We start from the raw sequence: 25,587 nt of genomic DNA, 5'->3' as shown, positions 1-25,587 counted from the left end.
TAATTAACAAGGACTTCCTAATAGAAGCCATGCCCACATGGATTATGTAGATTCGGATTTTGGGAGGATTTTATCTATGCTCGTACAAGCCAGAAACCTCTCCAAGCTCAATTTATAAAGTATTGGATTGGCCTGTGTGTATTTTACTGTAGACTAAATGCTAATGGGCTTGCTAGGTGGCACAGTGGTAAAGAAATCTGCCTGCCAATGCAGGAGACTCAGGAGAAGAGATGTGGGTTTGATCCTTGGGCTGGGAGAATCCCCTGAAGGAAGAAATGGCAACCTACTCCAGTATTCTTTGGAAAATCACTTGGACAGAAGAGCATGGCAAGTTATAGTTCATGGGGTCTCAGAGAGTCAGACACAACTGAGGGACTCAGCAGACACACACACACACACACACACACACAACCTAGTCTGCTCAACGAATCTGATTTCCTTTCCCTGGCAGGGATGGAGTGCCCCTCCAAAGCCTGCAAGTCCTTGGGCTCAAATTCTTTCTCTTTGATTAATTTCATTGTGAATCTGTTCTCACTGCATACATGCTCACTTTCTTTTTCTCCAGGTTTAGTTCTTTTCCATAATAATTATTTTGTTGTACTTAGTAAATTTTCTATGTCTAGACAGGCTTAGAAGTATTTGTGACTTTAAATGAATATACCAAGAGTTATTGCTTAAACTTTTAGACATATGCTTACCAAGTATAAGTTTACATTGGGAGAAATGTAAACACAATATTTGAATTAATTTTATTACCTGAATGTAGAGCAGGTTGCAGTGCAAAAGGAAAATATGGAGCCCTTTTTAATAAATTATTAAGAGTTCCAATGCAAAGCAGGTAGATCATCCAACCAAACGCAAAGGACATCAGAGCAGGAGGCCCTGTGTGACTGTACAAGTCACATGTCCATGAAGCCAGCTCTGCTTGAATGTCTCCAAGATGGTAGCCACCAAATGAAAAACACTTCAAGGGTGTTTGATTTTTAGGTGTGAGGTTTAACTGATGCTGCATTTTCTACATATTCTGTGTTTTATGAAAAATCAATCTTCCTTTCTTATTTTCCCTTCCTTTATTGTTTTCAGATGATGTTTCCTGCAAGTGCCTAAGAGTTCTCAGTAAAAACGAGCTCTCACTAAAGATGAAGCAAATGAGCCAGTGTGGTACTATAGTAGTAAAAGTCATAAGGACCGACTAAGAAAACTTAGAGTATTTTTGAAGAAATATCAGCCTTAAATACTGTAAGGCGAGCGCAGAGGAAAAGACAGTGAGTCGGGCATTCAGGCCGGGAAAGATTTATTTTAGGAAGAAAGAAAGTGACTGACTTTAGAGAGAAACCAGTGCTCTACCTTTGAAGCCAGCCCTTCTTATACCCTATTGATGGGAAATTGTGTCCCGAAGGGAGGGGCCTTAGATTGTCTTTAGCCCGCAGCTGGGGTCTTGTGATCACGTAGTCAGAGGGGTTTCACAGTCAAGTGATCAAATAGCCTTGAAAAGCTGGCACCAGCAGGGAAAAATAGGATATTGCCCCAAGGAAGAAACAGGAGGCCGCCAGGGTAATGTGGCCACTGTGACATCATCCCTTGTTTGTCAGGTCGCCACAATGGGCCATTTTAAAATAATACACTATGAGCCCCTTGTGGACCATAACGAATACAATGGTTTGGATGATCTGAATTTTATTCCTCATAAATATCATAGAATCTCATGATCAAATACTAAATCCATTTATCTCAAAATTTGAGTGACTTAAGAGAAACCTAAATTCGTTCAACATTTTCAAATACCAAACTAGTTAGGATTCCCTGTCTAATATAAATTTCATCTGGCACAGATATTATAATTCTAGGTTAATGTCTAATGTTAAAACGTATGTGTGCTCAGTTGCATCTAACATGTAGCCCATCAGGTTCTTCTGTCTAAGGGCTTTCCCAGGTTATAATACTGGAGTGGGTTGCCATCTCCTTCTCCAGGGGATCCTCCAGGCACAGGAATCGAACTTGTGTCTCCTGTATCTCCCGCCTTAGCAGATGGAACCTGAACCACTGAGCCACCTGGGAATAGAACCCAACGTCAGAATGACTTGTTCTGAAAACAAAAACAAAAACGTTTTTCATTATAAAGCGTGCAGGTGTCAACTAAAAAATACAGTCACAACCTGAAAGTAGTTATTTTATCTGGTGGAGATAGATGTTTAGGACTCCGAGACCACGAGACAGCATCTTAGTGCTTCTGACAAAACTGCTCCAAGGAGGCCAGAGCGGTCAGTTCAGTCAGTTCAGTCGCTCAGTTGTGTCCGAGTCTTTGCGACCCCATGAACCGCAGCACGCCAGGCCTCCCTGTCCATCACTAACTCCTGGAGTCTACCCAAACCCATGTCCATTGAGTCAGTGACGTCATCCAACCAACTCATCCTCTGTTGTCCCCTTCTCCTCCTGCCCTCAATACTTCCCAGCATCAGGGTCTTTTCCAGTGAGTCAACTCTTTGCATGAGGTGGCCAAAGTATTAGAGTTTCAGCTTCAGCATCAGTCCTTCCAATGAACACTCAGGACTGATCTCCTTTAGGATGGACTGGTTGGATCTCCTTGCAGTCCAAGGGGGCTAGTAAGGCTGTATACAACTTTGCAAAAAAGGGAGCAAGCAGTCTGAACATCAAAGATCAGATATCAAGTTAAGGAACTTAGCATTCTGTGTATGGGAAGATGCAAGCCTCTGGGTTCAGTGAATTCATTCCTTTCGTAGGCAACTCAGCTGTTTGGGGCCAAATCCTGTTTCATTTTTCAGCTTAAGGAATGTCAGATGGCTATTTCTTACATTCCCAAGAGCTCCTCAGCCATCATAGTGGAGGTTGGCGGCATCTGCTGGATTGCAGTTTAGGGAGCCCTAGCTTCACTTGTTGGAGACGGCAATGGCAACCCACTCCAGGACTCTTGCCTGGAAAATCCCATGGACAGAGGAGCCTGGTAGGCTGCGGTCCATGGGGTTGCTAAGAGTCGTACACAACTGAAGTGACTTAGCAGCAGCAGCAGCAGCTTCCCTTGTGTCTGAGATGGTAAAGAAACTGGCTGTAATGCAGGAGACCCAGGTTAGATCTCTGAGCCAGGAAGATCCTCAGGAGAAGGGAATGGCAACCCACTACAGTATTCTTGCCTGGAGTATATCATGGACAGAGCAGCCTGGCAGGCTACAGTCCGTGGGGTCGCAAAGAGTTGAACACAACTGAATGACTAACACACACACATTCAGAGGCCAGAGATCGCTGGTGGCTGTGACATTTCTTGTTTATTGATATGGTAGGAGATATTTTCATTTCATAAAGGCAAATATTTAATTATACTAATCCAGTGTTCTTGAACTTTGAAGCCTAGGTCAGCAGCATCAGCATCTCTCACAGTTTGGGAAAAATTCACACTCTCAGTTTCCACCCCAAATCTACTGAATGAGACATTTTGGCAGTGGGCTCCAGCAGTCTGAGCTTTGACAAGCAGGGAATGCACTCTATGAAGTTAGAGAACATAACTCTTAATCTATACTGCTTCTCTCCTGAGACTTTTAAGTGAATATTGAATTTCTTTGATAGAATAGTCAAACTATCATTTAAGTTAACTCACACTTCAGATATAACTTTTTTCTTTAATTAAAGGCAAATAGAAATAAACCTTATATGATAATTGTTTTTTAATAAATGTCATATTAGTAGTGATAGTAAACAAAATAAATTATATTCATAGTTTTTCCTGCAGTGAATTAAAACCTAGGTATATTTATTAATGGCATAAATGATTTTACTTTTTGTTTTGGCTGGTTATCTTGAGCAAAGACATACCTCTTTATCAAATTACCATTCCATCTTGAAATTTGCTCTTGCAAAATTCTCTCTTTTCTCTTCAAGTTGGTGAGGAAGTCCTATTATGGATTGCTTACATTTTGCTAGATGTAGAAATCTAAATTGCAATAAAGATTCAAACCAGAAATAGAAGACTGTTCTGAGAAGAAATTTGGAGCCAATGAATAGTCTTTAAAAAACTTTTTTAGTAAGTTTTATAAAGAAACATCATATACTTTTCTTTATGTGGTGGTTATAATATGAAATATTTCATATTATATATCAACTAGACTAAGATAATTTTCTATGCATAGGCAAATCAAATAACTTATAATGACAGAATTAAACTTAATTGACAAATTTGAGCTCAGATCTGACAATTCATCTTATAGTGCCAATATTTGTAAAAATTTCCTTTGAAAGATAAGAATTTATAAACATGCATATTTAGAGCACTATATATTGTTAAAAATAATATTTATTGGCAATAATCATAATATTAATATTACATTTAATATATTGATATAATTAGCTCAGGACTTCTCTGGTGGCTCAGATGGTAAAAAATCTGCCTGCAAGGCCAGGGACCTTGATTCAGTTCCTGGATGGGGAAGATCTCCTGGAGAAGAGAATGGCAACTCACTCCAGTACTCTTGCCAGGGAAATCTCATGGACAGAGGAGCCTGGCCTCCACTGGGTCACAAAGAATTGGACACGATTGAGAGACTAAAGCTTGCTTGTAGTTACTTATTAGCATAATACACATTAATATACATATATAATATTTAGGCTGTAGTTATAGTATCTGGATATGTTTATTATATTCCAAAAGCAACATACCCTGAAAAAATATTTTTTATCTCTCTGAAAATAATTCATTATCTTCTGGTAATTAAATCCAATTCAGAGCCATAGTTTTTTTAGAATAAAAAAGTTAAGATGGCATGTCCTTTTTTTCAATGATGCTTTTTGGATCAATATAAACTTTTAAAAATAATATCAAATGACAGATTCATTGGTAATGCTTAAATATCTAGGACTCATGAAGCAAAGCTTTATTCTAAGCCTTCAGATGCAATAAGAATATCTAAGATCTTGAAACTTAGATAGTTTGAAATAATTTCCACAAGAATTTACTGCTTTATGGCAGCTATACAGTAGTGCCATATTAGTTCCACTGTTTACCAGTACATGTTTATCTTCTAGGTTTGTCTTTTAAAATATTTTGCTTTCTCCACATCATAGCTATTATTAATTAATTGCATGAATCTAACATCTGTATTCTGAATTTTTATTGTGTGAACAAAAACCACTAATTAAAATAGCAGGGAGGTATTTGAAGACTATATGCAAATAACTTTTAGGAATAATGAGGATTGTCAAGGAAACATTGCTGGAAGTCTGTCAAACAAGAGGAACAATTTGGGACTTTGCCCATACTGAAATGGAAGAACTTATTCTACTTCTAATATTCAGCAATAGTTTATGCATCACCTGTCAGTACATAAAAAGATTGAGATGTAGACCGTTAACTTTAGGCCCAGTTGATGGGATATTAAAATGAAGCTTCTAAGACATCAGTACAATATTCACTGAAGTGGGCATTGTGATGTGAAAGTCATTCAGTCTTGTCCAACTCTTGGCCACCCCATGGATGCTACAGTCCATGGAATTCTCCAGGCCAGAGTACTGGAGTGGATAGCCTTTGCTTTCTCCAGGGGATATTCCCAACCCAGAAATCAAACCCTGGTCTCCCGCATTGCAGGCAGATTCTTGACCTGCTGAGCCACCAGGAAAGCCCAAGTGGGCAATGGTGGAGCTAAGAAGATCGCTTTTGTTCATGCTGATAAACACTTCCAGTAAGAGCAATGCTTATTATACCTTTGAGGCAGAAACTCAGTGGGAATGGGGCCATTGAGCAATTGACTAGATCAATCCTGTTTATGCTGATGAACGCATCCAACAAAATTTAAAAAAAAGAATTGAGGTGCAAGCACATCTAGAAGAATCTATATAAGTTTATTTTGAGCAAATTAAAAACTTTGGAAGTGTCACGCGAGGGTATGTTCCTCAGTTCTTTGTCTTGTCACAACAAAGATTTGGAGTGACAGACATTAAAGCCCTCTTGGCGTGTCACAGCTCTCAGCTCTTAGATAGACCGTGTTACAGCTCTCAGGTCTCAAAAGGACCATGTTATAGCTCTTAGACAAATCAGTGTTACAGCTCTATTTTATTTAGAAGATAGCAGGAAAATCCATCTCTGAGGCGTGAGGGGACATTGATCCAAACATGCGAAGAGAAGAGCACCCCCGCATGCGAGAGAGAGAGAGAGAGAGAGCGAGCTAGCTAGCTTTGGCTCCTCTTTGCATATGTTATTCTCTCCCTGGGCCTGTCCTATGTAAATTGGGCTAGCCAGGAATGTTGTTTGTTTTACCTGAGGTTCTCACTCTGGTCCTCCGACCTTCTTTTGTTCTATTTTCAAGGGCTTTCCTCTTCTTTGTCTTTTAGCCACCACCATTTTGAACTCCTTTTCCCTATTCTACCTATCTAACAGAAGAAACAACGTAATTCTTTTTTTTTTTTTTTCAGTTCAGTGGACACTAATTTCAGAGAAGGCAATGGCAGCCCACTCCAGTACTCTTGCCTGGAAATCCCATGGATGGAAGAGCCTGGTAGGCTATAGTCCATGGGGTCTCGAAGAGTCGGACATGACTGAGCGACTTCACTTTCACCTTTCACTTTCATGCACTGGAGAAGGAAATGGCAACCCACTCCATTATTCTTGCCTGGAGAATCCCAGGGACGGGAGCCTGGTGGGCCACTATCTATGGGGTCGCACAGAGTCGGACACGACTGATGTGACTTAGCAGCAGCAGCAGGACACTAATTTAAGACAATGGCCTCTAGTTCACAAAACTTGAGTGAAGGCAGATTCTTTTGTGGCAAATAAATGAGTTAAATGATTTTTCAATCTGGAGCTTTGGCTGGTAGGATGGAGTAGGTGCTATACATGTGGAGATTTTATCAACTATTATTGAATGTGGACCTAAGTGACTGAAGGAAAAAGGAAGGAAAATGGAAAGTTAAGAAAAATATAGTTTCTATTTATAGGAAATATCTAGAATAGTAAATTCATTATATGATCATAATTTCTAATAAGAAATACATGTTTTGTCTTCCATTAGAACACAGAGCCCTTAAAATCCTTGAAAAAAGAAAGTCACTCAGCATGCCCAAGTCCTTGGAATGTCCTAAATGTGGAGAGCAACAAAGCTGTGTTTTGCTATGTTAATTAGGTCAGTTTTGGACCTCACCTAAGGATGGAATCTGATCACCAGAGCCCTATGATTTGAGGATTGGAACTTTCAGTCCTGCACTGACCTTCCTGAGGTGAAAGAGGCTGGAGCCTGGATCAGTGGCTAATGATTTAATGAGTTATCCTTACGTGATGAAGCTTCAATAGAAATGCAAATAGCAGAATTCAGAGAGCTTCCAGGTTGCTGAACAGGCGAAGATTTGGGAAAAGTGGAGCATGGAATTCCATTTACTTCACCTTGTGTATCTCTTCCAGCTGACTCTTGTGTTATATTCTTTTATATTTATATAAAATATAATCTATATATAATCTATATTTTATAATAATCTAATATTTTAGTAAGTAAAGTGTTTCTCTGAGTCTGTAAGGTGTTCTTGTTGCAGAAACCAAGCACCACATTTGGAGAGTTGGAGAGTTCAGGTTTATTACCCCGGCAGGCCTAGAGGAGTTAACACTCCAAGCTCTGAGCCCCAAACAAAGGGATTACAGAGTTTTAATAGACAGACTGTAGTGGGCAACACTAGCTCTTAATAGCCTGGTTTAAACTAAGGGATTTCATGCAAAGGAACAGCAGTCATGATGGGGACGGGGATGTCTGACCTGGACAGGCATGATTAAGCAGGTTTGCAGGGGCTGGGTGATTGCAAAGAGCAGGACAAGGGTGAGTGAGATAAGCTCCAGTTCCTAATATTGCAAGTCCCCATTTTCTGAGACTAGGTGACCTATGTGATCCACACTTTGCAAGGGGCAAACTGAGTTACAGAGGCAGAAGGAGAAGGAGGTTATGTAAAATTTTAACTTTTCCTCTTCACTCTAGCACATTAATCAAACCCAAGGGAGATGTTATGGGAAGTTTCGACTTATAGCTATTTGGCTAGTACAGGTGACACGGTGAGTTTGCAAATGGAGTCTGAAGTCCAAAGAGAATGTTATTAGAACCTCTGATCTGGAGCCCATAAGTCAAAGGCACAGGGGTAACTGGCACTGGGGACTGGTGTCTGAAGTGGTGTGTGTGGCGGGGGTGGACAGTCTTGTACTGAATCCTTAACCTGTCATGCCTGATAGGTTGCCCAGGTAGACAGCAAGAGAATTGAGCAAAATTGTAGGGTTTCCACCCGGTATCAGAGAATAGCTTGTTACAGGTTTGGATTAGCTTGTTACACTGTGAGGAGAGGAAATCCCTTCCTCACACTTGAAATTGGATCCATGAATCTAAAGAGCTAGGAATTTAGAGGTTGTCAGGAGCTAGGAGTACAGGAAATGGAGAATTATTTTCTAGTACATGCAACTTTCTTTTCGGTGGGATAAAAATTCTTGAAATAGTGATGATGGTGGCACAAGATTGTGAATATCATCTTCAGTGTCACTGAATTTTACACTTAAATGTATAAGATGGAAAATTTTATGTTACATACAGCTTTCCAGGATTAAAAAGAAATGAAGGTGGAAGAGGTAGTAAGACAAACTACATCCCTGTATAATTTGGCCTAGGGTCAGCCTGAGCTTCTCTCGTCTTGGGGTTCTATTCTAAAATCCATGTCAGCAAATGTTGGTTGATGCCTCTTTTCTTTCTCAGCACTGACAATACACAGATTATCTTGTTCTTATTTACAGGGGTCTTGTATCCATGTAGATTATTGAAGTATAGGAAATAAACATAATCCTGTAATCTGGTATTTGAAATAGACAGATTTTAATGTCTACATATTATTCAATTTAATAGACAAAGAATATAAAATATTTTAGATACACTATACCAGCATAAATTGTTTCTATTCTATCAACAAATCTCAATATTTCTCTGATTCCAACAACTTATATCTTTATGTTTTCACTATTATTAGAATTGTTTTATCTTATTAAGTGTTTTGGTATGTCTTATTCACAATATCTGAAGAAATCATTTGTATGTTATACTTTGTTCAGTATTTGATTACTGAAATACCTCAATTTCTACCTTATTTCCTGGCTATGGGTACAGATTTTGCACACCAGTGTCTGAATACATATTCACATAGACAATCGTGACTGAGAAATAATTAAATTGACATGTTATCTACATATGAAAACTGCAATGAAGATGTGAAGCCACTGTCTGAATAATTTACCATATACTTTCACCAAAATATTTTTAAAGTGAAAATTTGTATGAATCTTAGGTTGTGTTCATTATTTTTATTGTTCATGAAATCACTAAAATTAGTTGATAGCCTTAAACTATGAGGTATTTTGATTTTTTGTGTCATGATTAGAAATAAGAAATAATACAATATGCACATATTTCCTTGCCCTCAATACATGAGGTAAAATCTTTCACATAATTTAGCTATGGTTCCAAATTTAATTCCATATACATTTACAGAAAAAAAAAAATACAACAATCTCTGTAATGTATTCCAGTAATTAGAAGCATCATTTTTTTTTTTACCGTGTTCTGAAGAATTAGATTATAACAATTCAATTCTGTTTACTTTTTGAGGTGTGAATTCTTTAGGACTCATCTAAGTTGTAAAGAGGAACTGATTTTTTTTTTTTTTTAAGTTGCTCAGTTGTGTCTGACTCTTTGCAACTGCATGGATTCCATGGAATTCTCCAGGCCAGAATACTGGAGTGGGTAGCCTTTCCCTTCTCCAGGGGATCTTCCCAACCCAGGGATCAAACCCAGGTCTCCCACATTGCAGGTAGATTCTTTCCCAGCTGAGCCACAAGGAAACAAGAGGAACTGATAGTTCGAAGCTATTAATTGTCCAGATGATTCAGCCTTTTGAATACTGTAAAAAATACATTAGTATTTCTCCCTTCATTCCTCTCTCCCTCACTTTTTCCCTCCCTCCTTCCTTCCTTCTCTTCTTCCTTCCTTCTTTCTGCTTTTTAATAAGAACTAGTCTATAACTTACCTGAAGAAAAACTTAAGAATTATTGAAAAATGATGGGAAAAATTTTGAGAACCAATAGACTAAATTACAAAGTTACAGCTTGACAAGAGTTTGTAAGCCCCTCTCATTTCTTAAAATTGCAGTTTTGAGATATGAGAATTTCAGACTTTATTTCTGACTCTTGTCTCAGTTTAGAAATGTCTTAATACCGTTGAGGCCATCAGTGCAGATTATGTTGATGATGGTTCAGTGATGTGTAGACCTGGCGATTGTAACCTAAGTTGAAATCACAATCTCATTTTTGAAAAGAAGCAATAAATATAGGTCAATATGTTGTACTCATTAACTATGCTCACCTCAGAGTAATTTTCTAGGCTTCTGAGCAAACCAATCATGAAAATAATTATAGATTGCTGGTTAGTACAGGCTTAGGATCAACTGGCTGAGCTTTGGAAAGATAAAAGTTTTTCCGCTTTTAAAAACAATGTCATGGTTATATGTAGAGACTTGAAGCTTCCAGAAGAAACTTACAAAAACACCAAGTAGTATTTGCTATATTTATGCAACAAAATAAATACAACCCTTACTGAAATAACTAGACCTTTCTTTCCCCAGAAAATAGAAACTAATTCCTATAGAACAATATGTATTCTAAAGGAACACAAGCAATTTCATTTAGAAAATAAGGTTCACAAAGAACTAGATAGTGTTGACTACTGTAGCATTAAACTTACTTTGCACAAGATGCTGTCCCACTGTAGAGATTATTTTATGATGTGAAGAGGCAGTGTCCAAAGGAAGAAAGAAAATCTAGGTTCATTGAGTAGCTACAGGAAGTCAAGTCAGTTACTTTAATCTATCTGAGCCTGAATTTACTATTCTGTTGATATTCATATTGAGAGTCGTTTTATACATGGAGGGAAAGAAAAACAAATAGTTTTATAGGAAGTATTTGAAACAAATGATTAATATTGTTTATTTCAGAGAACACCTTTGAACTCCTCAGTCCTTCACTTAAGGTCTTATTAATTTATTCAAATTATAAAGATTTATTGAGAATCATCTATGTCCCCAGAAGACAATGACTTTAAACTCAAGTGTTTCTATCCCAACTTACTGGTTCCCATAATCAAGAAATCCCTATTTCTGCATTTTAGTCTTTACAAATGGAAAAAAAAAAAAGCTTTTTCTGCAAATGCTATGTACTCTTATAAGAAACAAATCATATCTGTCCTCTATTGAATACTTGTCTATGCAATAATCTTTAATCTTTTCCCCATTGTATTGCTGATCCTGTTCTTGACACCAACTGTCTTGCTGTTCACAATATTCGCTGAACCTAGGGTAGGCAAGGTGTGAGCTAAGAGGCTGGAAGACCTGAGGAGCTATAGGAACTGCAGACACATTTATTCTTTTTTGGCTGGTACTGCAGCCATAAAGGCAGCCACAACATAACATAGCTATGCTGCTAAGTCGCTTCAGTCCTGTCCTACTCTGTGCGACCCCATAGACGGCAGCCCACCAGGCTCCTCTGTCTCTGGGATTCTCCAGGCAAGAACACTGGAGTGGGTTGCCACTTCTCCAATGCATGAAAGTGAAAAGTGAAAGTGAAGTTGCTCAGTCGTGTCCAACTCTTCGCGACCCCTTGGACTGCAGCCTACCAGGCTCCTCCGCTCATGGGAGTTTCCAGGCAAGAGTACTGGAGTGGGTTGCCATTTTCTTCTCCGGTAACATAGCTATAACATAACATAATATAATATAGCTATGTTATAGCCGTAATATAGCTATAACATAGCCATAACCTAGCCTTGAATAACATAACCATGATGTCTCTTCAATGTAGCTCCAGTGCAGAAGCAGCCAGGGCTTTCATGGTGAAGCTCATACTGGGGTATTGCACACAGCAGCTGGTGACCAAGCCAGTACCTCGTGACTCATGCGCAGTGCTATTAGTGAGCTCAGCTGTTACATAATCATTATTTACAAAATGTGGGGCGGGAGAGTCTGAACACACCATATTGGCTAATTTGCTGTCTCCCCACACCTATGATGACATCTTATTTCTTACAACATATCTTTTACTGCTTGATTAGTCTATTTTATGTTGATTGTCAATTTATGGTGAATCTAAGGATCAGCTGGAGAGTTTCTTAGAAAATGTAGAATCAGTATCTCCTAGGAACTCTAGAGGGATCTATGGTATGGTTAAGAAGACCACAGTTTTAGTGTTCAGCACAGACGATCCCATATATATTGTCTAATAGTTATACATCAAAAAGCATTACTATGCTCTGCTTTTTTTGGTTTTTAAAAATTTATTTCAGGGTCTATAACTTCCCAGGTGGTTCTAGATGAATTTTAGGATATTAAAAAAAACCTAAAGTTCTTTGCATCTTAGAAAACATATGTGGAAATTAATCAAAAATAAAAATAATGGTTATGGAAGTATAACCTAAACCTGTTCATATTTATTATATAACAGTATACATAACTATTTAATTAAATTAATTTTCTATGTAAATTACTATGTAATCCTTTGAGGAAAGCACTGTCATAAATCACATTATTGATATTAGGCAACTGATGCTCAAAGAATGAAGAAACAAAAGAAGAATAAGCTAGAGTTCAAATTATTTCAATATGTTAATAACATAAAAATTAACATATGCTGAAGCTGAAACTCCAGTACTTTGGCCACTTCATGCGAAGAGTTGACTCATTGGAAAAGACTTTGATGCTGGGAGGGATTGGGGGCAGGAGGAGAAGGGGACGACCAAGGATAAGATGGCTGGATGGCATCACTGACTCGATGGACGTGAGTCTGAGTGAACTCCGGGAGTTGGTGATGGACAGGGAGGCCTGGTGTGCTGAGACTCATGGGGTCTCAAAGAGTCTGACACGACTGAGCGACTGAACTGAACTGAACTGAATATAGCTATTTAAACTCATGAAAATTATTTATAAATTTCAGAAGAAATATGGAAATTCTAGACATGTGTCATCTATAGGACTGACATATAACAGACTTATTTTTGAATACTCTGTCCTATTACAACAAGAGGTTTCCACCAAAGCCAACATAGTCTTGGTAACGATTTTTTAGGTTAGACACAAAAAGGAAAAGTAACATAGAGAAATAAAGTGGCACTACATCAAACTCAAAAGTTTCTGCATAAGAAAGAAAACCATGAATGAAACGCAAAGTTAACTTAAAGAATGGTAGAAAATACCTGAAAACCAGATATCTGATAAGGAATTTATATCCAAGATATACAAGGAACTCGAACAAGTTAGTAGCAAAATAACAAATCATTTATAAATGAGCAGAGGGCTTGAATAGAAGCTTTTCCAAAGAAGACATATAGGTACATAAAAAAAAAAAAAAATAAAAACCAAAAAAACACAAAAATGCTCAACATCACTAATCCTCAGGTAAACGCAAATCAATACCAAAAGGAGACATCACCTCACACTTGTTAGTATGACTGTTAACAAAAAGACAAATGATAATAAATGCTGATGAGGATGTGGAGAAAAAGAAACCCTTGTACACTGTTAGTGGGAATGAATGGTATAAAGATACCTGACAAAATTAAAGATAAAACTACCATATGATCGAACTATCCCACTTCTGGGTATATATCCAGAGAAAAGAAAATAATTACCTCAAAGAGATATTTGTACCCCCGTGTTTATGGCAGCATTATTCAGAATAGTCAAGTATGAAAATAATCTAAGTGCCTGTGGATATAAAAAGTTTTCTATATGTAAACAGTGGAACATTATTCAGTTTTAAAATAGAAGGAAACTCTGCCATTTAGAACAACATGGATGAACCCTGATGATATTATGCCAAGTGAAATAAGTAAGACAGAGAACTACAAATATTGTGTGATAGATATTACTTCTATGCGAATTCTGGGGGAAAAAATGTCATAGAAATGGTAGAATGGTGTTTGCAAGATGCTGGGGATAGAGGGAACAGGGGAGGCTGATAAATGGATACACACTTTCAGCTATAAGATGAATAATATTTGAGGATCATACGTATAACATGATGATTATAGTTAGTAATACTAAATTGTATAGCTGAATATTTATGAGAGTAGACTTGTGTTCTCACCAAAGAGGAAAAATGTATATACATGAGGTGATGGACATGTTAACTCAATGGTTGAGATCCTTCCCTATTTTTATGTATACAAATACACTTTGTATACTTTAAGTACGTTACAATTTTGTCACTTATACCTCAACAAAACTGAAGACATGAATTAGAGTGTTTTATTATTTAAATATTAGTCAGAAGCATGTAAAAAAATTATATCACTTTAATTAACTATTCCAAAATATACAATTTTTATGCTCTCATACCTTTGGAGTCTTGCTACATTGAGCTTTGAAAGTGAAAATAATCTTATGAATTTTTTCATTAGAAAAGGAATGAGAATTTTTATTACAAAAATCTCTTCTTCTTCAGCAAACATAGTCATTTTTTGACTATGACATTGTAGCCGCTGTTCCTCAACTTTTATTAAAACCATCCAGACAACACTTGGGATAAGAAGCTCTGATCAAATTTATGCATGCTGGTTATGTCCGACTCTTTGTGACCCCAAGACCTGTAGCCCGTCAGGCTCCTCTGTCCATGGAATCCTCCAGGCAAGAATACCGGAATGGGCAAGCCATTTCATCCTGTGGCAGATCTTCCTGACCCAGGGATTGGACCCACATCTTTTGAGTCTCCTGCATTGGCAGGTGGATCCTTTCCACTGCAGCACTTGGGAAGCCCTTCCTGATCAAATGGTAGGTGCTAAAAGTGCCAGTGCTGGAGAATCATGAGATGAAGATGTTGCTGGGGACATATAGGTCACCTTATGTTGAATCATGTGATAGTGTCGAATTTCCTTATTACATTTTGGAGGAAACTAACCAAAAAAAAAACAAAAAACAACTTTCAAATTAAATAGTTGTTTTTCATGGCATAGTGGTTAATTCTGTTAAATTGCTACATTCTTTGAGGACTTAGCTCTCTTCTGAGGACTTAGTGCTCTCTCTCTCTTCTTAGCTTTCACAGTACAGAATATAGTTATAGAAATGAAAGTGATCAGGTCACATAGGTACCATCCACAAGACATATTGTGAAATTATTTGTGGAAATAAATCTTGATTCATGATTTTTTGTGAATTGCTTTCTACTATTTAAATGAAAGATTAAAAAAATAAATTGCTCATAGAATTTGTATTCTATAAAGTTAGCTATTAAAATATTTAAATAAAAATAATGCCATCATCAATTACAGAAGTGATATAGTACTTTATATTTTGATTGACTTTATTAATGTAATCATACCTTTTTATAATTTCATCTCCTTTAGCTCACAGTTGGGATTCCCTGGTGGCTCAGATAGTAAAGCGTCTGCCTACAAAGTGGGAGATCTGGGTTCAATCCCTGGTATAGCTTACAGTTATAGCTAAATATGCTATAGAAATTATTCATGCATTTACAAAAATGGAAGCATCTTTATAAATGTGGTATAGTTTTCACAAAGCTTAAGACACAATCAACAAATATTTACCTAAATTTAGTACTGTCCATTTTTAAAATTGCTAATAAAAAATTATATACCTTTACAATTACCCAAACAAAATTATCAACAGAAATTTCCATTCTTTGTTTGAAAAAAATATGTTTTTCACTTGGTTTAAAGTTTTTAAATATTATATGTAAAGATAATGGTACTTTTTGTTTACTTTTTATGCTAATATATTCTAAGACCTCGATATGGCTTAATTTTTCCTCAAAGCAAAAAGAAGATAGTAAGTGCAAAATACTGCATTTAAATGCAAACATTTGATTGAATAGAACCAGACATGAAACAACAGACTGATTCCAAATAGGGAAAGGAGTATGTCTAGGTTGTATATTGTCACCCTGCTTATTTAACTTACATGAGGAGTATATCATGTGAAATGCCAGGCTGCATGAAGCACAAGATGGAATCAAGATTGTTGGGAGAAATATCAATAACCTCAGGTATCAAGATGACACCACCCTTATGGCAGAAAATGAAGAACTACAGAGATCTTGATGAAAGTGAAAGAGGAGAGAGAGAAAAAGTTGGCTTAAAATTCAACATTCAAAAAGCTAAGATCATGGCATCTGGCCCCATCAAATAGATGGGAAAACAATGGAGACTGTAGCCATGAAATTCAAAGAGGCTTGCTCCTTGGAAGAAAAGCTATGACCAACCTAGACAGTATATTAAAAAGCAGAGACGTTATTTTGCCAACAAAGACATTACTTTGCCATCTAGTCAAAGCTATGATTTTTCCAGCAGGCTTGTACAGATGTGAGAGTTGGACTATAAAGAAAATTGAGTGCCAGAAGAACTGATGCTTTTGAATAGTGGTGTTGGAGAAGACTTTTGAGAGTCCCTTGGAGTGTAAGGAGATCAAAACAGTTCATCCTAAAGGAAATCAGTCCTGAATATTCATTGAAAGGACTGATGCTGAAGTTGAAACTCCAATACTTTGGCCACCTGATGCAAAGAACTGACTTATTGGAAAAGACCCTGATCCTGGGAAAGATTGAAGTTGGGAGGAGAAGGAGATGACAGAGGATGAGCTGCTTGGATGGTATTACCAACTCAACGGACATGAGTTGGAGCAATCTCCAGGAGATGGTGAGGGACAGGGAACCCTGGAGTGCTGCAGTCCATGGGGTCACAAAGAGTCAGATATGACTAAGCGACTAAACTGAACTGATCAAAAGATTTGGAGGAATAATTTGCACAGATTCTTTGAATGAGGTCATTAAGACTATAATTTAGAGTTTCATTTAAGAAGTTACAACAAATATTCAGGTACTTCATTATATTTGATCTTCAGTCCAGTCAGTTTAGTCACTCAGTCATGTCTAATTCTTTGCGACCTCATGGACTGCAGCATGCCAGGCTTCCCTGTCTATCACCAACTCTCAGAGCTTGCTCAAACTCATGTCCATCGAGTCAGTGATGCCATCCAACCATCTCATCCTCTGTAAATTAAATTCTATAAGTATAAAATAAGTTTATAATTTATAAATTAAATTATATAAATTTGATCTTATGTATCTATTAATGTAAAAGTATAAGCATAATGCCTTTACAAAAATATAACACCAGTGATAGTGTATTTATCTGTACATTTATATTGCAATTTTGCAATTTAATACTTAGAAAAGTAAAAAGAATATGTAAAAAGTAAAATGAAAATTTGCGTCATTTTGTAATCCCAGAAGCTAACATTTCAATTTACTAGCATCTCTTCAGAAATGGACTCTGAGAGTCATTCTACCATGCAATGAAAACATCATGCTGATTCTCAGTTGGTGACTTCTTTGATTTTAATATTAATACTGTTTCCTTCAGGTGTAAGAAGAAGGTAACAGGTGTATCCCCATATAGTGGTATTTCTCAAATCTTGTAATCCTCAAAATTCATGGGATTCTTTGAATTTTACTCTAATGGAAACAAAATTCCCCATTCCACATGGCAACAGGCCTGCTAGGACAGCAGTAGTTCTGTGATTCAGAAATTTATCTGCAGATGCCCACAATGATGAATGTTCAGTCTAATGTTCGTAACTTAGGAGGGAAGAATCCCTTTATTTGTTTTACCCAAAGCCTCCATATATTCTTGAGATTCTCCCAATTATTCCAGCACATGATAGTCTCATAAATCAAACACCCAGAGTAGTCCAAGATATTCCATTTAATGTGACACGTAATCCCCCCAAGACAATGAGATGGGGTAGCTTTTGTATAGCTACTTAAAACAAGGTTTCTCATTGTCATTTCAGAGGTATGACCCTTCTAAACATTTTCAACAGTTTTTGGTTCTGATAACAAATCATCTTAGTGTTTTGCTTCTATGGCTACTTTGTAAAAGTCAATTTCAGTAACCTTGGGACTAACTCTCTTTTGCCTGGCTTCCTCTAACCCAAGGGACTATAAGTAGCCCATTTGTTTCTAGCTGGCTCTCCTAAATCTTTCATTCAGCTGTGAAGGTAAGAGCCTTTATCTATATAGGTGATTACTGAGGTTGTAGGGGGCAGGTAGGCAATCTAGGGACACATTACATCATATGAATATTTCCACTGGGTCAAGTTTAACAATGGCAGTTTTTTCCATACCTTTATGGTTTCAATTGTGATCAAACTTCCCAAGACTGCAGGGACTTGAAACATCATTAAATAGATTCCAAAGGATCTTGGTTATAAAACAAGCTGCTTCTGTGATGTGAAATATTAAGATTTTCTTAATTATTCAAAGACTATTTTGTGTTGTTACTTTCTTCTGTAGCAATTACATTCAAGTCACTGAGAGACATGAACATGAAGACCAATTTCCCTAAGACTGCCATGTTGTAAGGAATCATGACTACATATGCTGTAACCACCAGCTAACTGTAAGAAAATGTAATGTCTGGTGAGCTGACACTTCAGTTCTACAGTCTGACTGTTTACCCTCTAAAGGGAAGCATTTGTTCAGCCAATTATCTCCCTGGTGTCTTCTATCCCATACCTCTAAATGGCAACAGAGTTGTATTTGCACTACCAAGATGAATTTTTTCCTTTTCATGTGTCAGATACATAGCATATGCAATGAACAAGGGGGCAAATCACAGTGACACAATATAAAGGATGAATGTTCTAATTAAATTTCAGATGTTTGTGGTACAAATCTCAAGAAGCATCTGGCATAAAATGACATATTCCAAAAATAAACGGGAGCTAACTTGCTCTCTCTTTCTCTCTCTGACTAATTAGCAAAGAAAAAGTACAGTCATTTGCTTCTGGAGAGATAAAACTAGAGTGGAGCAAAGATTTGCATGAAACTGCATATGATTGAGAGTGACCTTTAAATGAAGAGCAATGTTGCCAGTCAGTCTTACTGCAGGCACTGCATATGAGTTGTAGGTTCTGAACGATGTTTAAAAATCACTATATGTCTGATTTTCATTCTTTTTTGATATCCTCTCCAGATTTCAGAAATCATATTCAAGCATTATCTTGCCTTAAAAAATCCTTAGAATAGGAAAAAAAATTCTCTCGTGAACCATCATGGTTTATTATTTTAAGTTATTTAACAAAAATATAAAATCATCGTTTCTCTCAAGTTATCACTTGTGAAAATTATAAATTTTATCTTCCTTGACTTGTCACTGATCAAATTTACCATGTTAATTTCAAAAAAGAAAATTAAATAAATGAATATATAGGTATAAAAATAGAATTTTAAAATTAAAACTAAAATGTATGCTGTGGTCATTTAATAGAATGCATTCATGCTAAGTCGCTTTCGTGGTGTTGGACTGTTTGCAGCCCTATGGATTGTAGCCTGCCAGGCTCCTCTGTCCATGGGATTCTTCAGGCAAGAAAACTGGAGTGGGTTGCCATTTCCTTCTCCAGGGTTCTTCCTGACCCAAGGAATGAACCTGCTTCTGCATTGGCAGGCAGGTCCTTTACCACTGGTGCTGCCCAGGAAGCGTGCACTCACAGGCTCCACGTTAAAGTAAAAAACAAAAACTAAAAAGCCCAGAATTCCTAAGAAGTTGAAGGTCTTCAGTTGTTTTGAATTGTCTTCAAAAAGTCAATTGTTACAGTCAAAGGACTACAGATTTCAAATCAAGAGACTGTGAAGGCCCAAGATTTAAGGGTAGAAATGCAATAATTTAATTCCTCTTGTTCAGTTAAAAATAGCTTCCCAGCTAGTGGTAAAGAGCCCGCCTTCCAATATAGGAGACTTGAGACTTTGTGGCTTATTCTGTAAAGAATCTACCTACAATGTGGGAGACCTTGGTTCGATCCCTGGGTAGGGAATATTCCCTGGAGAGGGCATGGCAACCCACTCCAGTATTCTTGCCTTGGAGAATCCCATGGCCAGAGGAGCCTGGAGGGCTACAGTTCATAGGATGTCAATGAGTCGGACACAACTGAAGAGACTTAGCATGCATGCACAAAGAACTCTTTCCGTACTGGAACTAGAAACCTGTAAAGTATCCTAGAACAGTATCCTAGAACATGGCTTGTCACTATGCCAGGATTCTCTTTCCACTAGAACTCTGCCTACTAGGAACCATACCATTGTCTGTAGTTATTTTTGGCATGAATACAGATACTGTTATTTATATACTAGTTGAAGTGGTGTTTTCTTTTTCATGATCATATGTTAAATTTGGGGGTTATATACCTAAGTATTTTTCACAAGTACTATTTGACTTTTAAAGAAACCACTTCCTTGTTTTTCTCTATATTTTATAATAGGGTTCCATTTCAACTATTATAGAATTATGCAAGTGGAAACATAAATTAATTTTTTACTAAACCTTAAGGCTTTTACTGGAGGAGGCGATGGCACCCCACTCCAGTACTCTTGCCTGGAAAATCCCATGGATGGAGGAGCCTGGTAGGCTGCAGTCCATGGGGTTGCAAAGAATCGGACATGACTGAGTGACTTCACTTTCACTTTTCACTTTCATGCATTGGAGAAGGAAATGGCAACCCACTCCAGTGTTCTTGCCTGGAGAATCCCAGGGTTGGGGGAGCCTGGTGGGCTGCTGTCTATGGGGTCACACAGAGTCGGACACGACTGAAGTGAGTTGGTAGTAGTAAGGCTTTTACAATTCATTGGGTTGTTTCCTATAGCTTTGGTCTGTTCACAGTTGTGGTTATATAATATTTTATTATATATACATTCTACAAATTTTCCATTTTATAATTGTGGACATCTTGTTTGGTTCTTCTTGGTCCAATGATAAAAATGATGCTCTGAACTTGCTAGTATGTTTCCTTGTGCACATTTTCATACTTTGCAACCACAAAGTATGATTGGAAAAATGTCCCATTGGTGAATACTTCACAGTATAGCCATTCTACTGAACATCAGATAAACTGCGGTGGTTCCAGTTTTAGATTTTGCAATTTGTTATGCTTAAACATTTTAAATATTTTTTTTTGTTGAACAAATATATGCACTTTTGTTGAGTTATACACAGGAGTGATGGGACAGGGCACAGAGATCAAATTTATAGCTTATACAAGATCCAGATTCTTCTCTACTACTGTCCCCGATTATAATCTCATTCTTTATTCATTGCAAAAATCCATTCTGTAATATTCTATAGGTCTGCCTCAAAATGGGAGTCTTTGCATGTCTTTTAAATGCAAATTTTAAAAATTTTAAAATGATAAAATAAGATTTTTGACAACGAGGATGGACATTACACACACCAATGTCAAATGGATTCTTACTACACTTACTCAAACTTCAGTTGTGATCCCAAATCACTTCACTCTTGTGTTAGCAAGTAAGGACTATTCTGAAGTTTTTCTCTGCTTCATTCATTAGTTTCTTTACAAAGTTCTTCTGACAATGGACGTCTCTCTGAATTTACTAAATTAGAATGTTTTACTTACAACAACTAGTATACTATCCTTTAACCCTCCATTATAACAATCAGTATTACCTATTTAACATTTACTTTCTGCTTTCTATTCTTGGGTCTGAATATGGGAACTTGGACAGTCCATTTTGGACTATAGCCAATAAAGACACTTTCTGATTTTATATTAATGATTTCTGTATTTAGTCCATGACCTTCCACCATAACTTTGTTTACTTCCTTCACTAAAGTTTTCTGTGACTCTGAAACCTCTACTATATATCTCTTCTTATCTACATGATCTTGTTTAAAATTTATGAATCATATTTATTAATTAGTTTGTGATATTTCTACTTTTTAGTGAAGTTCAGCTTCCTGACCTGGACTTATGACAAGCTTTCCTAGGAATGGAAATAATGAAAAGATAATAATTACTTATTATAACTTACAGAGTAATGGAGTGTCTTTTACTCCAAGTTGTTATAAATATATGCGTACCTTTACAATGACTATGTAGCCCAAATGTGAAGCACCATCTTTACTTGCTCTTTATATTGTGTCTTTTTCTTACAATTTTCCAAAAGAGGAGCTTTCTTTCAAGTTCTTATTTTAAAATGTGTATTGTATTTTGATCCTTTACTAACAGTGAATTTTAAAAAATGCATGCTTTGCATATATATATATAATTTATGCTTTAACTAATTCTAGAGAATATTGTCCTGACAAATGCCTGATATTTTGACTTTTCCCAAGAATGCATTTTTCATTAATAATATAATAATAAATAAACATTATTAAAATATTATTTTAATTCCCTCAGAGAAACAGAGTATTTTATTAGACTGTAGTACACTTGATAAAGGACAAAAATCCTATAGTATTTTTTTTCTGAGACACCATCATGGCAAGTTAATACAAGAACACCAGTGACATCTACTATTGGACACAGTAAAGCATAAAATTCAGTAATTCTAATCTCTGATGAGTGATTGCTTTTATGATCTTAGACTTGTCATTTCTGTCTTTTTTATCTTTTATCCTCACACAGAGCTTTTCATGATTCCAATCACACTCGCCTATTTCACTGTAGCTCCACAAGATTAATTGCTGAATGTCTGCCTAGAGCTCAGGGAAAAAAATATTAATAAAGAAAAGCTGCCAAAAATGTTGCACTGTCAATTATTTTAAATATCAGAATATCTAGTAGGCTTTTCCACCCATTTTCATCTGTCAAAATCTGACTTGTCTTCTAAAGCTAGCTTAAATTTTACCCGTTTGGAGTGAAGGGCTTCCCTTGTAGCTCAGCTGGTAAAGAATCTACCCGCAATGCAGGAGACCTGGGTTTGATCCCTGGGTTGGGAAGATCACCTGGGAAGAGAAAGGCTACCCACTCCAGTATTCTGGACTGGAGAATTCTTTGGAATGTATAGTCCATGGTGTCACAAAGACTCAGACACGACTGAGCGACATTCATACTTCATACTGCCCTTGTCTTCGACCAGAATAAATCAGTCTTCTCCTCAGTACTCTCTAAAACTTTGTTTTCACTTTTGTTGCAAGCCTGCTTTTTTACAGTCTTTTTGTACCATAGTCGTGCATGCGTTTATACAGAAACACTTTTTTTTTTTCTATTTAAAATATACTTCTTAATGTCTGTTACTGAACAAATAAGAAATACCAAAACATTCTGGGTTTCCCAGGTGACACTAGTGGAAAGAACCTGCCTGCCAATGCAGGAGACATGAGACAGGGGTTTGATCCCTGGGTCAGGAAGGTCCCTGGAATGGGAAATGGCAACCCACTCCAGTATTTTTACCTGGAGAAGCCCATGGACCAAGGAATCTGGTGGGCTACAGTTCATGGGGTTGCACAGAGTCAGACACGGCTGAAGCAACTTAGCATGTATGCATGAAACATTCTAGGTCATATTTGGAACTCCAGTTATATTTATCATTTAGTAAATTCTTGGAAGGAAAGCTATGATCAACCTAGATAGCATATTCAAAAGCAGAGACATTACTTGGGCGACTAAGGTCCGTCTAGTCAAGGCTATGGTTTTTCCAGTGGTCATGTATGGATGTGAGAGTTGGACTGTGAAGAAGGCTGAGCACCGAAGAATTGATGCTTTTGAACTGTGGTGTTGGAGAAGACTCTTGAGAGTCCCTTGGATGGCAAGGAGATCCAACCAGTCCATTCTGAAGGAGATCAGCCCTGGGATTTCTTTGGAAGGAATGATGCTAAAGCTGAAACTCCAGTACTTTGGCCACCTCATGCGAAGAGTTGACTCATTGGAAAAGACTCTGATGCTGGGAGAGATTGGGGGCAAGAGGAGAAGGGGACGACCCAGGATGAGATGGCTGGATGGCATCACAGACTCGATGGACGTGAGTCTGAGTGAACTCCGGGAGATGGTGATGGACAGGGAGGCCTGGTGTGCTGCAGTTCATGGGGTCACAAAGAGCTGGACACAACTGAGCGACTGAACTGAACTGAAATCTCATAAAGTAAATAAAGGCCTCTCATTGTAGTATCAGAGATATGTCCCTTGTGTACGCCAAAGTGACATAAGCTGGACTGAGGAAAACATCTGGCAAAAAACAAATAGCAATGAAGGTGAAATAAGAGCAATCATTGCTTGTGATTGAGGTGACAGAGGTGGTCTCCTATAGACATTCCCTGAGGAGTTATATTATTGTACTAGCTTTATCCTTTATTTCATTACTTATCTTACAGGAATTAAGTTTAGCAAAAGTAACCAGTAGGGAGAATTAGATTTGTAAACTATTGAAACAAGCACATACAAATGACTATTCAAAGTCATATCTAGGACTTACTCTGTTTCCTTATTACAAAGACACTGTAAGATAGATGGTGTTTATCCTTCCTGATGTTAACATTTATTGCCCCACCAAATCTCCATTTTGGACTTTGAATAATTTCTTTTTCTCAAAGTGAATCTTTCACAAATTGAACACAAACCTCTTACCTTTTCAGGAATCTTTCCTGATACAGTAAAACTGGGAATGTTGTATAGTGATTGGAAATATCATGTTTATTAATTATTAACATTTCTTTCATTACATTGTTAGAATAAGAAGAGTATATATAAAGAAATTAATAAATCTGTAAAGTGCATATTTTAAATATTCAGATTTAGCCATCAGCTTTTTTCAGTGCCATATGTATTGTTCAACATTAATGTCCTGACATTGCAATCTAACTTGAAATAATAATTTTGTTCTGCATAAGAATAAAAGGAATCCAAAGTTATTCAATAGTAAGACACAGACATTGTGTTAAACATCATGGCACTCTGATAGGAAATTAAGAATGTTAAGGATGAATTAATGAGCAATATTTAAAAGGAAACTATAACAATAACATTTAAATATTTTCATAAGTAATTATTGGTTCAGAATCTCCTTCCCCCCGGGTGAAATCCCATGAAGCATTTTTCTTATCCAATCTGTTTTGACTGATCCTTTAAGTTTTTATGATCAATGGTGCTTTTATATGAAAAAAAAGTGCAGCATATATTTGTGGAAAGTCACTTCCTCAATATTGATAACTTTTTAATAGAAGACAGAAACAATTTAAAAGAATCTCAATCAAGCAGGAATTATTAGCAGCTAAAGTTAGATACATTTATTGAATTCTATTAAAGTCAAATAGTATGTAATCACATGTCATGAATAACTAAGAGGGGAAGTTTAAGATCTCCACAATAGAAATTGTTATTAAATATGAATGTCAAAGTCAAGTGCTTAGTAAGGTAAAGTGATGCTAAATTTTAATGCGGTTTTATATTTGGGAGGAGATGTAGCTATTCATGATGATGATTATTTCATTTAGCATTCTACCAGTGAAATTGTCTTATTTTATTTGACAAATAAATACCAGACCACCTGACCTGCCTCTTGAGAAATCTGTATGCAGGTCAGGAAGAATTGGACGTGAAACAACAATCTTGTTCAAAATAAGGAAAGGAGTGCATCAAGGCTATATATTGTCACCCTGCTTATTTAACTTAAATGTAGAGTACATCATGAGAAACAATGGGCTGGATGAAGCACAAACTGGAATCAAGACTGCCAGGAGAAATATCAATAACTTCAGATAGGCAGATGGCACCACACTTATGGCA

The sequence above is a fragment of the Oryx dammah genome, unplaced genomic scaffold (assembly GCF_014754425.2).
Source record: "Oryx dammah isolate SB20612 unplaced genomic scaffold, SCBI_Odam_1.1 HiC_scaffold_20, whole genome shotgun sequence".
Taxonomy (NCBI): Eukaryota; Metazoa; Chordata; class Mammalia; order Artiodactyla; family Bovidae; genus Oryx; species Oryx dammah.
This window is presented reverse-complemented; position numbering follows the sequence as displayed.